General features: G+C 44.4%; 1 long non-coding RNA gene and 1 other non-coding gene across 10 annotated transcripts in view; both read right to left on the bottom strand.

Moving 5' to 3' along the window:
• LOC115073311 overlaps nt 1-16,756 on the bottom strand; it is a 69,293-nt gene that overhangs the window by 29,928 nt on the left and 22,609 nt on the right. For 6 of the 9 annotated variants that reach the window (XR_003851983.1, XR_003851984.1, XR_003851981.1 and 3 more), the window contains 3 exons: nt 16,160-16,401; nt 13,630-14,016; nt 12,889-12,945 (listed from right to left, as the gene is read on the bottom strand). This is a non-coding gene — a long non-coding RNA (uncharacterized LOC115073311). The remainder of the gene's footprint in view (nt 1-12,888; nt 12,946-13,629; nt 14,017-16,159; nt 16,402-16,756) is intronic. The other 3 variants (XR_003851979.1, XR_003851986.1, XR_003851987.1) reach the window with 3 other exon arrangements.
• LOC115082801 lies at nt 13,147-13,280 on the bottom strand. The gene has a single exon (XR_003854290.1). It is a non-coding gene; the product is annotated as a small nucleolar RNA SNORA13 (small nucleolar RNA).

Below are 16,756 nucleotides of genomic sequence, written 5' to 3'. Positions count from 1 at the left end.
TGGTGGCTTATAAACCTTGTTGTCCCCCAAGGCTTTTATGAGTTGCTCGAGTTTGTCTCCAAATAAGTTTACCCCGGAAAGGGAAGGAACCCAGCTGAGATTTAGACGAGGCATCCGCCGACCAGTTACGGAGCCATAGCAGGCACCTTGCGGATACCGCCGAAGGCATAGTGTGTGCCGAAGTACGAAGGAGATCATACAAAGCATCTGCCGTATAGGCTACCGCTGATTCCATGTGGTTCGCTTGCTCAGCCTCTCCCGGGGGAAGGTCTTGGGCCGTGAGCATTTGTTGAACCCAACGGAGAGTAGCCCTCTGCATGAGGCTGCTACATACTGCGGCGGACACCTTAAAAATCCGCTTAAGTAAAACTTCCAGCTTCCTATCCTGGAGGTCCTTGAGCGCTGTGCCTCCCGTCACCGGGATAGTAGTATGCTTGGCTATGGCCGTGACCGCCGAATCTACTTTAGGATTCTTTTTTTTTTTGAATTCTTTATTTATCAAGTTTCACTATGTATTACAATACACGTTTCTCATTACATAATTATAGAAATAACAATGTATGGTTAATGCAATGCATTAATACTTATTACTAATGAGGAAAAAAAAAGGAATTTAACCACCACATTTTTATTATCAACCATAATGGAGGGTTATTATTCCTGTGTAAATTGGGAGCATATCAAGCAACAAATTTATAAGAATATATGCATATCCTATACCTTTTTTCCTTTTTTAACCTTAGTTTAACTAGAAAGTGGGGTAGAGGTTGGCACCCTAGCTTGATCTAAGAACATTTTTAATTGGTCAGGAACAAAAAATATATATGTATTCTCTTGTTTTTGTATTATACATTTACACGGATAGCGTAATGTATAGGAATAACCTAGCGAAATTACTTCTTGCCTAAACACCAAGAAAGCTTTGCGTCTCGATTGAGTAGAAGGAGCTAGATCAGGGAAAATTTTAATAGATTTTTCGTAATAAGTAATTGGATACTTACTAAAATATTTCTTCATTATAATGTTAATATCTGTGGTGGCATAGAAGGTAACCAACAAAGTTCCCCAACTTATTATATTTGCTGTGGAGTCCTCCAAGAAATTGGTAAGGTCTCCTTGGAAATTCTCAACTCTAGGCAATTCATTTCTTGTGGGGAGAAAATAACAATTGTTAATAGTAGGGGACCTCTCTAAGGTAAATCCTAATTGTTCAACAAAAAACTTCTTTAAGGATATTATTGGTTCTTCCCCAACAATTCTGGGGAAGTTTAAGAATCTTAAGTTGAACCTTTTTGTATTATTTTCCAACATTTCTAGTCTCCTATTAATAGCAATCCTATCCTTCACCACAGCTACATTGAACTCCAATAACTTTTTTCCCTGATCTTCCAATTGTTTAACTCTTTCATTGGTATTTTTTATTTGCTTTTGGGTCTCTAGATGTTCCTGTTCATGTTTTCCATTTAACAAATCCATTTTCCTTTCCAAATCTTTAATATTAGTTGACATGCCTACCATCAAGTCCCACAATGTTTCTAGCGTCACTTGCGCTGGGCGGGTTGGTGTACCTGGTAACTGGACATTTGGCACAATGATTTTCCCCTCCATTTCTGGAGTTGCCAAGGACACACTTTCTTTCCCCCCTACAGCAAGTGGGGGGGTAGTTAAGATGTCTTTTTTCCCATTTGAACTATTGATGTGGGGTTGAACATTCCCCACAGTAAGCCCAAGATCTTCTTGGTCTTTCACAGTTAATCCAGGGGCAATTCCCTTTTCCCTTTGCTCCGGTGGTAGCCCGATGTTGGGGCTAAGAGAGGCCTCCTCTGTAGGCGCAGTGGGCCCTCCCTGACCCACTGGCACACCAAAGTCCCTGGCCTCTCCATCTATTGGAATAGGAGAAGCCATGAACCTGGTAATATCTTGTTGCAGCAAAGTCGGCATAGGAAGAGTAGGAAATACTCTTACTCTGCCTTTACGTTTTGGAGGCATAATTTAAAAAAAGAAACAAAACAACAAACTGCAAACAGGATACAACCCAACTTCGCTTTTTATGCAATTTTTCTTTAGAATAGTTGACCCCCAGAGAGAGGAGTAATAAATTGATCTTACTTTGGGCGATTCCGGCGAAGTCCGGCAAAGTCCGTTGCTTAAGTGCGCGCCCCTTGAGAACGCGCGGCTTGTGCGACGCGCCGGCTTTGCTTCGCGCCGCAGGACGGCGGATTTTATTGCCGCTTCCGGGTCCGCCCCTCTCCACAGCCGACGTCACGAGGCAAAGCAGCTGGCCTGAGGGAGCCCTGCCGGGACCAGCTGAAGATGGTAAAACAAGCCAAACTGCGTCGCTGTATTCCTCTGCTCTCCTCTCTCTCTCCCTCAGCCAGGAGAGCAGCACGGCCGATTTTATTGCCGCTTCCGGGTCCGCCCCTCTCCACAGCCGACGTCACGAGGCAAAGCAGCTGGCCTGAGGGAGCCCTGCCGGGACCAGCTGAAGATGGTAAAACAAGCCAAACTGTGTCGCTGTATTCCTCTGCTCTCCTCTCTCTCTCCCTCCTACTTTAGGATTCTTAAGGAGATCGAGAGACTCATGAGGCAGCAGGTAAAGTTTTTCCATGGCCCTGCTAACTCTCAATGAGGCCTGAGGAGTCTCCCACTTCCGGGTCACGAGCTGCAACAGTTTTGGATGAAAAGGAAAAGTTTGGGATGGAGCCCGAAGCCCTGCTAAAACCGAATCCCCTGGAGAGGTATCCGGTGTCTCCTGCGGGATGGGAATCTCCAGTTCCTGAAACACATGAGAAATTAAAGGATCCAGTTCCTCTCTGCGGAAAAGACGGAGCATCTGCGGGTCATCCCCCTCCACCGGGGTGGCATTGACAACCGCATCACCCATGTCCTGGGTGAAGGGATCCAGAGTCCCCAAATCCACCAGGACAAGAGGGTCTGTCAGCCCATCCCCCAGATCAAAGCGAGGAATGAGAGGTTCAGACCTTACCTGGTTCGTGGAAGCTTTAAAAAGCTTAGTCTGGCTAGGAGACTGGGATTCCCAATCAGCCTCTGCTTCCATATATGCCTTATGCAAAAGTAAGACAAAGTGAGAAGAAAACAGGTGCTTCCGCTTTAAAGCCCCCCCCCCGGAGGGATGGACGTAGGAGGAGCCGAGTCTGAAGATAAACCGCGTGGTCAATGTGGGCTTAGGGCCAGCGGGGAAAGAGGAGGAGGGAGATCCTCTCTCTCAGACAAATCAGCATCCCCATCTGAGGGAGGCAAGATGGCCGCCACTCCTGCACTAAAATCGGGAGCGAGCCAGGCCTCTGTCTCCCAGCTGTCTGACCACCGCGCGATCCTTGCGGCCGCGGAATGGCCGTCCCCCATGCTGACATCGATCGTCGCGAAGGCCCCTCGCCCCTGGGATACACTGGGAGCAGAGGCTCTCCACAAGCAGTACACACTGTTCCTCGTGGCATGAAAACACCCCCTGTAAGCGCGCGAAGCAGCCGAGTGAACACTCCACTCCCTCTGGAGGCCCAGGAGAATTCTGGCAGGCTACGGCTGAGGAAGAAAACCTGGCAAGTAAAAATAGCTCCTTCGGTGTTTTGTTTTGTTGTTTTTTTGTTTTTTTTAACTACTCAGCCCTCATTGAACGGCAGTGCTGGGGGACAGAGGAATTGTATTGTCTCTGAAGAGGGGGAGAGTGACCGGCCCACCGGTAAGTTTTCCCCCTCTGCTCACTGGGCTATTGCACAAAACTCCAGGAAATTGGCTGTAGGGCAATGCCCTGCCTCACCTGCCTGTGACTGGCTGCTTTAAGCCCTGCTAAAAGGTTTATAGAGATCAAATTAAACAAAACACTATTCTTTTTTTTTTTTTAAATGATCTAGTCAAAGGCTCTTATGCATAGAAATTAAACCTGTCGGGACAAGTCCCCAGGAATTTAGATAGAGATATTCAGGACCGCAGGTTATGCCTCTCAATCTGCTAGTCAGAGAAATACTGAGGAATCACAGGTGGCACTCCATGTTATATGGGAGGTGCTTTCAGCTTTTCTCTGACTCCATCTGCTGGAAGGGAGGCATAATCCAGCAGTCTGGACTGATCTTAGTACATACAGGGAACATCAGTTAATGGACTTCTCCTCCAAGAACTTATCCAAACCTTTTTTGAACCCAGCTACACTAACTGCACTAACCACATCCTCTGGCAATGAATTCCAGAGCTTAATTATGCGTTGAGTGAAAAATAATTTTCTCCAATAAGTCTTAAATGTGTTACTTGCTAACTTCATGGATTGCCCCTGGTCTATTATCCAAAAGTGTAAATAACCGATTCACATCTACTCGTTCAAGACCGCTCATGATTTTAACGACATCTATCATATCCACACTCAGCCGTCTCTTCTCCAAGCTTAACAGCCCTAACCTTTTTAGCCTTTCCTTATAGGGGAGCTGTTCCATCCCCTTTATCATTGTGGTTGCCCTGCCCTTCTCCATCGCAACTATATTTTTTTGAGATGTGGCGACCAGAATTGTACACCGTATTCAAGGTGGGGGTCTCACCATGGAGAGATACAGAGGCATTACGACATTTTCCGTTTTATTAACCATTCCCTTCCTAATAATTCCCAACATTCTGTTTTTGTTTTTTTGACTGCTGCAGCATACTGAGCCAATGATTTCAAAGTATTATCCACTATGATGCCTAGATCTTTTTCTCAGGTAGTAGCTCCTAATATGGAACCTAACATTGTGTAACTACAGCAAGGGTTATTTTTCCCTATATGCAACACCTTGCACTTGTCCACATTAAATTTCATCTGCCATTTGGATGCCCAATCTTCCAGTCTTGCAAGGTCCTCCTGTAATAAAGCACAAGCAGATTATGATACAACTACTCTAAATAATTTTGTATCAGCAAATTTGATAACCTCATTCGTCGTATTCCTTTCCAGATCATATATATATATATATATATATATATATATATATAAGCACCGGCCCAAGTACAGATCCCTGAGGCACTCCACTGTTTACCCTTTTCCACTGAGAAAATTGACCATTTAATCCTACTCTCTGTTTCCTGTCTTTTAACCAGTTTGTAATCCACAAAAGGACATCACCTCCTATCCCATGACTTTTTAGTTTTCTTAGCAGCTTTGAGTGACTTTGTCAAATGCCTTCTGATAATCCAAATACACTACATCTACCGGTTCAAATTTATCCATGTTTCTTAACCCCTTCAAAAAAAATGAAGATTTGTTAGGCAAGACTTCCCTTGGGTAAATCCATGTTGACTGTGTTCCATTAAACCATGTCTTTCTATATGCTCTATGATTTCGATCTTTAGAATAGTTTCCACTATTTTTCCCGGCACTGAAGTCAGGGTCACTGATCTATAGTTACCCAGATCACCTCTGGAGCCCTTTTTAAATATTGGTGTTACATTGGCCACCCTCCAGCCTTCAGGTACAATGGATGATTTTAATGATAGGTTACAAATTTTAATAGATCAGAAATTTCATTTTTTAGTTCCTTCATTACCCTAGGATGCATACCATCCCGTCCAGGTGCTTTGCTACTCTTTAGTTTGTCAATCTGGCCAACTACATCTTCCAGATTCACAGTGATTTCGTTTAGTTCGTCTGACACATCACCCTTGAAAACCATCTCCAGAACTGGTATCTCCCCAACATCCTCATTAGTAAATTCAGAAGTAAAGAATTAATTTAGTCTTTCTGCAATGGCCTTATCTTCCCTAAGAGCTCCTTTAACCCCTCCATCATGTAATGGTCCAACCGACTCCCTCACAGGTTTCTTGCTTCGGATATATTTTAAAACGTTTTTATTATGAGTTTCTGCCTCTACGGCCAACTTCATTTCAAATTCTCTTCACTTGTCTTATTGTTTTACATTTAACTTGACAATGCTTATATTTTATCCTATTTTCTTCAGATGGATCCTTCTTCCAATTTTTGAAGGATGATTTTTTGGCTAAAATAGCCTCTTTCACCTCACCTTTTAACCATGACGGTAATTGTTTTGCCTTCCTTCCACCTTTCTTAATGCGTGGAATACACCTGGACTGGGCGTCTATGATTGTATTTTTAAACAAATGTCGATGCCTGTTGAACACTTAACCTTTGCAGCTGCACCTTTCAGTTTTTTTCCCAACTATTTTTTTCAATTTAGCAAAACGTTTCCCTTTTGAAAATGTAGTATTAGAGCTGTAGATTTACTTATTGTCCCCCTTCCAGTTATTAGTTTAAATTTGATCATGTTATGATCACTATTGCAAGTGGCCCCACCACCGTTACCTCTCTCACCAAATCCTGCGATCCACCAAGAATTAAATCTAAAATAGCTCCCTCCATCACCCGAAGAATGGGCCAGCAACGTTTCATAGGGCAGATTTAGCTGGAGCTCCTTGCGTAGGAGTCCCGAGCTGGTCTCCAGTCTCGAAAAGAATGAGACCAGGAGTGTGACCCCGAAGAGGGAGCCCTGTGAGCACCAGTCTAGTCTGACGACCACGCCATTGCCCTCTGAACCGGGGCCGCATACTATTGGAATTTCTGGCAGTCCGAAAACAATCTTCGGGCAATTTGTGTGCCTTATCCACCCCAAGTGCTTTAATGATATGGTCCAACTCATCTGGGGCGGACCTATCAAGGTCCACGTCTCCATCCCCAAGGAGAACATCCTGCGACCCAGGGTCCGGCGGATGAGGAGCTAATGACCGAGGAACTAACAGCTATCTGTCCTGACTGTCCCCTAGAGGGATCAAACACCCCTGATGGCCTGGGGTCCTTCGCTAGTGTAGGTCCCTCCTGCCATTCACCCTACACTTCTAAAAAAGCTTTGGGCATTAAAAACACAAACAGAAGAAAAAAACCTGCTGTCTCTAAACCTAGAAGAAAAAACCTGCTGTCTCTTTAAGGCCCCCCCTAGAGGAGGGGCCGCATTGGGAGGAGAGGCAGGCTCTAGGTTAGCCGGTGGCACAGGCTTAAGTTAGGTGTAATAAAAGTACAAAATCAGTAGTAAAGTAAGAAGGGGCTTTCCCTGGAATTGAAGAAGGGATATCGTCCTAAGGGTCCAGGATCAAATCTGGCGAGCCCACGGGGCGCAAAGCCAGAGGGGATTGATGAACTACAGAATTCCTTCCCCTGTCCGGCAAGGAAACAGGCTTGATTTGTGCAGACGCAGGCCGGCTCTCCACATGTGGATACAAAATGGCAATCGAGGCATAAGGAGGGAGAGGAGTTGCCGTGGGAATGGACAAGTTCTTCTGTGCCCGGCTGGTGCGAGCGGGTGAGAGAGAAAACTGCTCTCCCCTGTAAGCTGCCGGTCCTTGTACAGGGTACTGATTAATAAAAAGTAAAAACATTTCCTTTTTTTTTCTTCCCCAGACAGCTTAACGTGACAGAGGACTGTTACTTCTCTGACAGTAAGAGACCAGTGACAAGAGACCTGAGACATGAAGGTTCACAGGGGTTTTAAGTGACAGAGGAATGTTACTTCTCTGACCAGAGGCCTGAAACTTGACAGGGGTCTCCACGGGAAAGGACTGGACCACCCGTCCCCCTTGCACCCAGCTCTCCCCCCCCCCTGTGGGGAAGGCAAAAAATCCACCATTCCCACAGTGTGAGGGGATCCTGAGGCACTGGATCCAAAGGCATGGAGGGCGAGGGCGAGGGACCCCCCCCGGAACAGAGTGGGGGAGCCGAGGCCCAGATTTCCCCGGGTCTGCAGCCGGTCTAAATTGTTTAGCCAGGGCAGGATACTGTGCATCCCAGTCAGCCTCAGCTTGCTTATATACATCATGTAGTAGAAAGAAAAAATTGCAACAAAAATGGGTGCTGCCTATGTAAGGCATCCCTTTCGTAAGGAAGAATATGCATAGGCACCACCTATCCAGTATAATCCATTCGGAGCAAACCAACTCGGGGGAGTTAGACCATTTCTCAGGGAGAGGAAAGGCTCACCTTTCCCAACCAGTAAAGTTCGGGGGTACAGAGGAATTGGGTCAATAGGACATGATCATTTGAGCTTTCATGGTATAGTTGAGGGAAGATTGTGACAAGCAAGAGGAATTACCTACAGCTATAGTGTACAATACTGTGTAAAGTCGATAGATGCACCATTTTGCAAAAATGGAGTGGGCCAATATCCACTGTGCTTTCCCATATCTGGGTGGTAACTGAATACTGGAAACATTATAAAGTGATTTCCAATCCCAGTCTTTTGCTTCCCAAGGACAATTATCTTCCATATTAGTTCCCCCACAAACCTAACAATTAGAAACATTTAGGGAAGTAAAAGATGCTATAAGAAAAAAAGAAGATCCAGAGAAAAAAAAACCAGATACTCAAAGAATAAGGAATTCAAGAAAACATTTGATCCATACTGAGGGGAAGCAGTGGGATATGGTATTTGAGTAATGTTATCAAAGCAGCTTTCATAGACAAAGGTAAAGAAAGACATATTATACAATCATTCAGCTGATTCAGCAAAGAAATGCATATAAGTGGTGGAAGTTAGACTGGAAAATGCTACAAAACTTTGAAAAACTACCTTAAATTCTGTTTAAATAATGGCCTTTGCAAATAGGTCCAAACAGCATCTGAGCAAGACACAAAGCAATGAACACACAAAAGAAAATCAAATGATGAAACATATGATGAAAGGTGTACAATGGCTTTGACAACAGTTCACAGTCCAATTCCATGGCAAAGGATGCAGTTATAAGGATGGGATAATCTCTGAATTCAATGACGCATGCGGGGCAAACAGTTCTCTCGGCTTAGTGCACTTCAGCGACATCGAAGCACAGCCTTTCAATTCAGCACTAGGTATATTACTTGATCAGAATCTAACATAAGAGCAAAACCAATTCAGATTAATCAGGGAGAAGATTCCATCAGTATTTACATAGAACATTAAACTTTGACACACAACTTCATTCACTCTTCAGGTGTAAGGACACAACACAGAAAAAAAAACAAACAAGTAACATTTTTTCTTTTGAGCTCAAAACCCTGATCAACAATAAATTAGGCCAAAAAAGTGTGCAAAAAAAAAAAATACTTATAGTGTCTATATCGATCTAGAGTAAAAATAAAAAAGGAGAAAATGTAATCTTCAACAGTCTTCAAGCATTTCATCTGCTATTAACCTGGAACAAATATAAAATCTGGCAACATAAAGATTAGAGAAGTTGCAGCTCAATTGAAACTAAACATTCTGATATTAATTCAGCAAATTGCGGTCAAAGCTACCTTTTGTCTTTTCTATTGCTGTGCCTCTAGAAGGCACTATACTCAGTAATACTCAGCTGCAGCATTTTATTTTCGCTTCTGGAATATAGTCCTGCAACAGAATCCTTGTTACTGAGATTACTCTTTCGCTTCTGGGGAAGTCTCTCTCCTCTGTAAAATGGCAAATCGTTAATGCATACATATAACTTTTACATAAGGGCAATTTTAAATTTGCACGAAAAGGCTTAGGGATGTACTGTAAGTGTGCCAGTGCGATGACCAAATCTTTGTATGCTTGGTAGTTGCCTGAATCCTGACTGCTGAATAACCTTTTCTCAATGTCCCAAGAACTATTCTTCTTCTTAATATCTTAATTCCTTGCCAATCTGTTTTTAAACTAAACTGATCAATTCATTAAAATGGAATCTCTCTTTTTTCCTTTGTCTCTGTCCATCTCTCTGCATCCCCACTCAGCTGACCCCCCCTTCTTTTTTGTTCCTCTCTCCGCACTGCCACACAAGCGGCGAGTTGTAAACTTTAACACTAGTAATTAACACCTTGGGAACTCTGAAACAAGGAAAAGCAATACGTCCTCTCCTAATGATAAATCAAATCTAATTATTAAATGAAAGTAGCTTTAAATAAACTTTTTTTCACAAGCATAACGCAGCGCGGGGAACAGAAAATGCCACTAGATAAACAGCAAGAAAAGGAATTTCTCAGAACTCTGTCTTAAAGAGAAAGGCACCTGGAAACTAACTGCATTTAACACTTCAGGCAAAATGAACTAGCATCACGAAAGTTAAGGAGAGGTCACCCCAGCTCTCTCTCTCCCTCTCTCTGCTCTACACAAAAGTAGTATTATGGTGGGGGCCAACTTACTCCAAGTTAAGACTCCAACTCCCAGCAGCCTGGCATGAAATATGAAACCACTGGCTAGCACACTGAGCTGGCAAACCACTGAGGCAGGCAGCAGAGGGCAAAAGCTATTGAAAAATGCAAGCACGGAAACAAGTGCAGCTTCACAAGACCCACCTCCAGAAAGGTGGGGGCCTTAAGCGAGCAAAATCTAGGAAACGGAATGATCTTAGAAAATGGAAAATAAGACAGAAAAGGCACAAGCTAAGGGACGGAAAAATCTAATCTGATAGAAAATCAACACTTAAACATACAAGTATAAGAACAAGAACAATAGGGACCCCTTTTTATAAGAAAGGGATCCCGGGCCTTACTTTTTCTGACATCTCGGACAAGGCCAGTAAAACAACTTGGACTCCAGAACATGTAACGGACCCGCATACGGGCACCAGAACATGTCATGGCCCCGTTTGCACCACTCCTGGGTGCTGCTTACCGACTCCAACCACACCCGTAGCACTGGGACTGTCTGTAGCGTTGGGCAGCCGCCGCACGCCCGGTAACAGAAACAGACTGCCCATGGAAGCGAGTCATTGCACCAGGTGTAAAAACCTCAGATAAAGAAAGACTAATAAAGACCATCTTTAAAAGTCAAACAGTAAGTTTATTATAAAGAAATGCGTGGTTTCTTTAGGAGTAGCAAGCGTTACAAAGCAAGTAGTATAAGCTCAAACCTACTCAGAGATCTATTGCTTGTGCACAGTGTTATAAGAGTTTACCTTCAGCCAATCAACAGGTGTCTGCATTTACCCACCCCTTATCCCATGTCCAATTAGTACATTTTTGCATGTGTACATGCCTTGTTGCTAGGGGTGCTTGTTCTGCCATTTGCACTTGCTGTTAGTTTCCAGGAAATAAATCTTCTTAGGTTTCGTTTTCTCAGGTCAGACATCTCTTGTACTGGCCATATTCATACATATCTTAGCATAAGCTAGCATCCACCAGAGGAATGTTATCATCTCTGGGCTGGTATAGAAGGGGGGGAGAGTGACCGGCCCACCGGTAAATACTCCCCCACAGCTCAAAGGATCACAGGTGGCACACTGGTATATCTAGGGGGTGCTTTTCAGCTTTTCTCTGGCTCCATCTGCTGGAAGGGAGACATAACCCAGCAGTCTGGACTGATCCTGGTACGTACAGGGAACTAAAATAGCTCCCTCTCTTGTTGGTTCCTGAACCAATCATTTATTACATCCAGGAACTTTGTGTCTCTAGCAAGTCCTGATGTAACATTTACCCAGTCAATACTGGGGTAATTGAAATCTAATATGACATAGTAATTTGTCCAATGATCAACGACTAGAAACAGCTAAGAACAAACACGTATCACAATCTTATTTTTTTGTATCGTTACTGGTATTCACATTAACACTCTTATTAAGAGTGGTAATTGAAATCTCCCATTATTATTGCACTGCCAAATTGGTTAGTTTCCCTGATTTCTCTTAGCATATCATCTGTCTGCTTGATTTGGCCAGGTGGACGGTAGTATACTCCTATCACTATACTCTTACCCAACACACATGGGATTTCTACCCATATAGATTCTACTGAGCATTTTAGTCGCTTGTATGATCTTTATCCTGCTGGACTCTATACCCTCCCAAAGTGCCACACCCCCACCAAGTTGATCCTCCCTATCATTGCAATATAATTTGTATCCTGATATAGCACTGTCCCATTGGTTATCCTCCTTCCACCAGGTCTCTGTGATGCCAATCTCATCATTTACTGCTCTACACTCTCTCCCATCTTACTTTTTAAACTTCTGGCATACAGACATTTCAAAGTGTGTTTTTTGTTTGTATGAACAACCTGCTTTTCAGTTCTTAGGGATAATTTGGAAATCTTTAGCTCAGGTGATTTTTTTTTACATATAGACACATGGACTACGTTTGCTTTTATTGGAACCTCTCTGATGGGATGCCCTAACTCTCCTGTTTCATTAGTATCCTTCAAGGATACATTTCTCTCAACCATGCACTGCTGAGTGACTGTCTGCTTTCCCTCTTGTTCTAGTTTAAAAGCTGCTCCATCTCCTTTTTAAAAGTTAGTGCCAGCAGCTTATTTCCACTCTGGTTAAGGTGGAGGCCATCCTTTTGGAAAAGTCTCCCCCTTCCCCAAACATTTCTCCAGTTCCTTACAAAACTGAATCCCTCTTCCCTGCACCATCATCTCATCCACGCATTGAAACTCTGGAGCTCTGCCTGCCTCTGGGGACCTGCACGTGGAACAGGAAGCATTTCAGAGAATGCCATCCTGGAGGTTCTGGATTTCAGATTTCTACCTAAAATCCTAAATTTGGCTTCCAGAATCTCTCTCCCACATTTTCCTATGTCGTTGGTGCCCACATGTACCATGACAGCCGGCTCCTCCCCAGCACTGTCTATAATCCTATAGGTGCCACCTTCACATAAGGCAGGCAAGTTACCAGGCGGTCCTCACATCCACCAGGGCTAACCTTCTCCAGTCCTAACATCGCCAGGAACAAATCCAACTTATTTTCTTTTAAAAGTCTCAGATTGCAGGTACTTTACACCTCTACCATCAGCTGGAGACAGAAAAATACTGAGGGACTACAGACTGCACACTGCTTAAGTACTGTAGGCTCAGTAAAGCTTTTCTTCTCTGTCTCCATCTTCTGGTAGGGATGCAAAACCCAGTCATCTGGACTGATCTGGGTAGGAACAGGAAATACCATGTTCTAAGCTCAGCAAGGACCATTTACTTACTTGTCGTGAGACTTCAAGAGAACAGGAATATCCAGTGCCCGAAGACAGGTGGGGAGACTGAAAAGTTTAAGAAAAATAAAAGCATTATTGGTGGCAATAACCATTCCCCATCACCTGCTTCTGCCCAAACACTGCATAATGTCACCACTTCCTGCCTAGACAGGAGAAAGTGTTTATGAAATAGAAGGGGTCTGTGCCTACATCACCTGGAAGTAGCAGAGGGTAGTCTTATAATACCATGCATGCACGTTCCTCATGGTTTGTTCCATAACCAGCCAAAACACTTCCGGAATATGATCCAGCAGCAAAGCAAGGCTGTGATGGAGTTTTATGTCTGCCTTGTCTGACACCACATTCACTAGTGACAAAAATGAACGGGCAACACAAAGGCAAAAAAAGATCATCTTGGAGTAGCAACGCTCTCTTTCATCTAAAAATACAACAGAAGTGCCTGCAAGATCTCCTGGCACTTACAGAAGCAGCTCTACAGCCTGCCTCACAACTGGTATCTAAAAAGTATTGCCTGCAGAATAGAATCTTAGGGGAAAAAAAGAGACCTGTAGGAACCAAAAGCCTTCTGTGGCAGCAAAAGCGGCAAAGCCAGCTACACTCCCTACCCGCAAATAAGGCGGCACAGGTTAAAGCTGCCCATCCCACTCACCAAAGCACTGCAGACACCTTGGGAACATAAAATCTTTTATCTACTATAGTGCATTACATCTGAACTAATCACTTTCTCACCAGACAGGCCTGGTGTCCTCTTTGTTCAGTTTCCATCCACCACACACACATTGCAAGAGTAGCAGTCAGCCAGATGCTCCTCGTCCCTAGGTCTGCTTCCAGATGCAACAGCTGAAGAGCAAATTCAAATTATAGCTATTAAAAAAGTGGTAAGAAATGAGTCAGGAACCAAACAATAAATATGCATTACAAATTCTACAGTCTGTGTTGTACACACAATTGCTGCCAAATAGCAGCTTGCAGAGCATTTGGGGGGTTTGTTGGATTTCTTATGATGTAGAGCAGGCATCCGTCTGTGCTTCCACTGGACAGAGTGAATTTTTTGTTCTGGAGACAGAAAGGTGGTGTTCATGTCTCCTTTGCATCAAGTCCCTGTTGTAAGCCAACCTAGAAGATAGAATTATTGATTCATTTGCATTTCTACTCCATAACCACTCCTCTTTCAAATGCTGTGAGCCAGCTGTGGAGCACACAGGACAGGACTAGTTATCTTTGCAACATTTGCCCTGGTGGATGGCTTTCAAAGATCAACAGCATGTCATGTTTATTTATTTTGATTTGATTTTTATATTCCGCTTTTCAAGTACTTCAAAGCAGATTACATGCAGGTACTGTCCGTATTCTCCTGTCCCCAGAGGGCTCACATTTTTAAGTTTTGTGCCTGAGGAAATGGACTTGCAGGAGGGGAGTGGGGAACCGCCAAAATAGAGTCCTCACCCGCCTGCAGCCCCGAATCGGGGGCTGCCGAGACTCCCAAGATGGCCACCATTCCCGTGGTTTGCCGACCCAGAAACTGCCTAGCCATGCAGTTTGAGGAGCGACCTCGGGCTTGATATTTTGCCGCTGCCGGGGAGGGACCTTCCTCACCCGGCCGACATCCGGAGCAAAGTCCCTCATGCGACAGGCACGAGGGCTCCCCAAACGCAAGTTAGCAGTGCTATCACAGCATCCTCTGAGGGGAGAAGCTGTGAGCAGGAAGCAATCAGCTGAGCTGTGCTGCTGGGAGGAGTGGAGGCAGCGGATCGAACTCTGCTTGCTCCTCCAGAAAAAAAAACACAAAAAAAAAAAACCATCGGCTGCTGACTATGTTAGAAAAAATGCCCAATTCAAAAGTACACTTTTTTTTTTTGTGGTAGTACTTTAGATAGAGGAATGGCACACATCCCTAGGGGCACTGGACCACCAGTTTCACCCCACCTGTGGATCACCGGGAAAGGGGCCTAGGATACGGAACGCAAGGGGCAAGCCCCCCTAGGCCCCGCAAGAGCGAGGAGACAGAGCTGTCTCCTATGAAGAGAAAAAAATGCAGAGACAATTCTATGTACTATTTTTTTTGTAAACGACAATAAAGTACTTGCTTGATCTTGAATAAAGAAATGAAGGAGATAACCCGCTGAAAGAAGGCTATGACAGAACAGGGAACCGCAGGGTGAGCTGTCGCATCTGCTGGAGACAGACAAATACTGAAGGGCTGCAGGGTAGGCTCTGTCCTGATATAGGATACCCTTTCAGTTTTGGTCTGTCTCCATCTGCTGGACAGGAGGCTCAACCCATGCTCTGGACTGATCCGGGTACATACAGGGAATGCCTGCTTAAAGACAGTCTCCATCTTTCTATCATGAGCATCCTTCAAGGCCTCACCTCCTTCCACGCGGCCTGAACATGGGTACTCCGAATTCAAGACTTTACTGTGCACCCAACAAGCCTGTAGAGAGCAGCCTTAGAAAGTGTGCAAAACACAGTTCTGGCCTATCACACTGCGCACAGCAAAAAGCCTCAAAGCGGGGCCTAGCCAACAGAGGCTGCTCAACCCGCCAGGCTGCCAATGTCCCTCTACCCATGGCATACAGCGTCCTGTAGTTAACTGAAAGGGGGAAATGTTTAATTTAGCAAGAGGAGCGTTCCTTAAATATAGCAGAGCCCATGGTAAACACTCTTTCCATGTCCGCTTTGTTTGCTCCATTATCAGGCGGAGCCTAGTTTTCAGTAAGCCATTATACCTTTCCACAAGCCCATTGCTCAGAGAGCGATAAATGGCCACTCGTCTGTGGTGACACTGCAATAGAATTGTAATTTGATCCACTAACCTGTTCACAAAGTGGGGTCCATTGTCGGTGACTATACAATGCGGAAAACCATGTCTTGGAATTATTTCAGTGCACAATACCTTTGCCATAATGTTCCCTGTTTCTCGTCTACATGGGTATGCTTCGATCTAGTGTGAATACCTATCCACACTAACCAGTAGATATCGTTGGCATCCGTCTCAGCTACCCATATCTGTAAAGTCACAGTGCCAATCAACACCAGGGCCCTGTGGCTTGGGAATATGTCCTGGGGTAATTGAAAAATCCCTTTTTTGCAGTATTAGCCATACAGTTATGGACTATCTCGTGACATAAAGAGCAGGTTTTGGGGTTCCACCATGCCATAGTAATTTCTTCAATAAGTTGGGCTGCAGGGCGGTGGGCAGGTAAATGCAAGCAGGGTATCATCTCATGTAGAGCAGCTAAAGGTAAGCATGGTTTACCTGAGGGATGTACATACAAAAAAAAAAAAAAAACAATCTTCAGAAGTAGAGTTCACTGGGAAGGCTCCAACTAAAAAGCCATTCCTCTACTTCAGCGGCTGTACTCATTTGTTGCAAGTGATATGCTGCCTGAATAGGGTTCAGAAAGGGCTTCTCCTCCTCCACCTTTAAGGGATCAATTTCCTGGTCTTCCTTTGGTTTTAGAACCTGACCCATGCGCTTCGCCTGTGCTCTAGTAGTAACTAGAAAAGAAGAAGAAGCAGTTTGAGATTTAAACTGTTCCAATTTTCTATCTACAGCATCATTCCCGAACGCTTCCCAGGACGAGCGGGGGTCCTGATGCCCCTTAACCCAAACAATGCCAACAGGTGTTTTTCCGACTGTGAATTCTTCAATAGACTCAATCTTTGCCAAATACCTACACTATTTAGGGTCATCCCGGTACCTGAAACCATACTTCTCCATTCCCACTTGTGCCTATGCTGGTGTAATGATGAAAAAACATAATGGGAAATCGGTGTAAATAGTTACCGGGGTAAGAGGTGATCTGTTCTTGAGCAAGTGGGTCAGCACCCAGGTGACTGCTGTTAACTCGCC

Source organism: Rhinatrema bivittatum, chromosome 1 (assembly GCF_901001135.1).
Source record: "Rhinatrema bivittatum chromosome 1, aRhiBiv1.1, whole genome shotgun sequence".
Classification (NCBI taxonomy): domain Eukaryota; kingdom Metazoa; phylum Chordata; class Amphibia; order Gymnophiona; family Rhinatrematidae; genus Rhinatrema; species Rhinatrema bivittatum.
The sequence above is the reverse complement of the archived record's forward strand: the minus strand, read 5'-3'. Positions and strand labels throughout refer to the sequence as shown.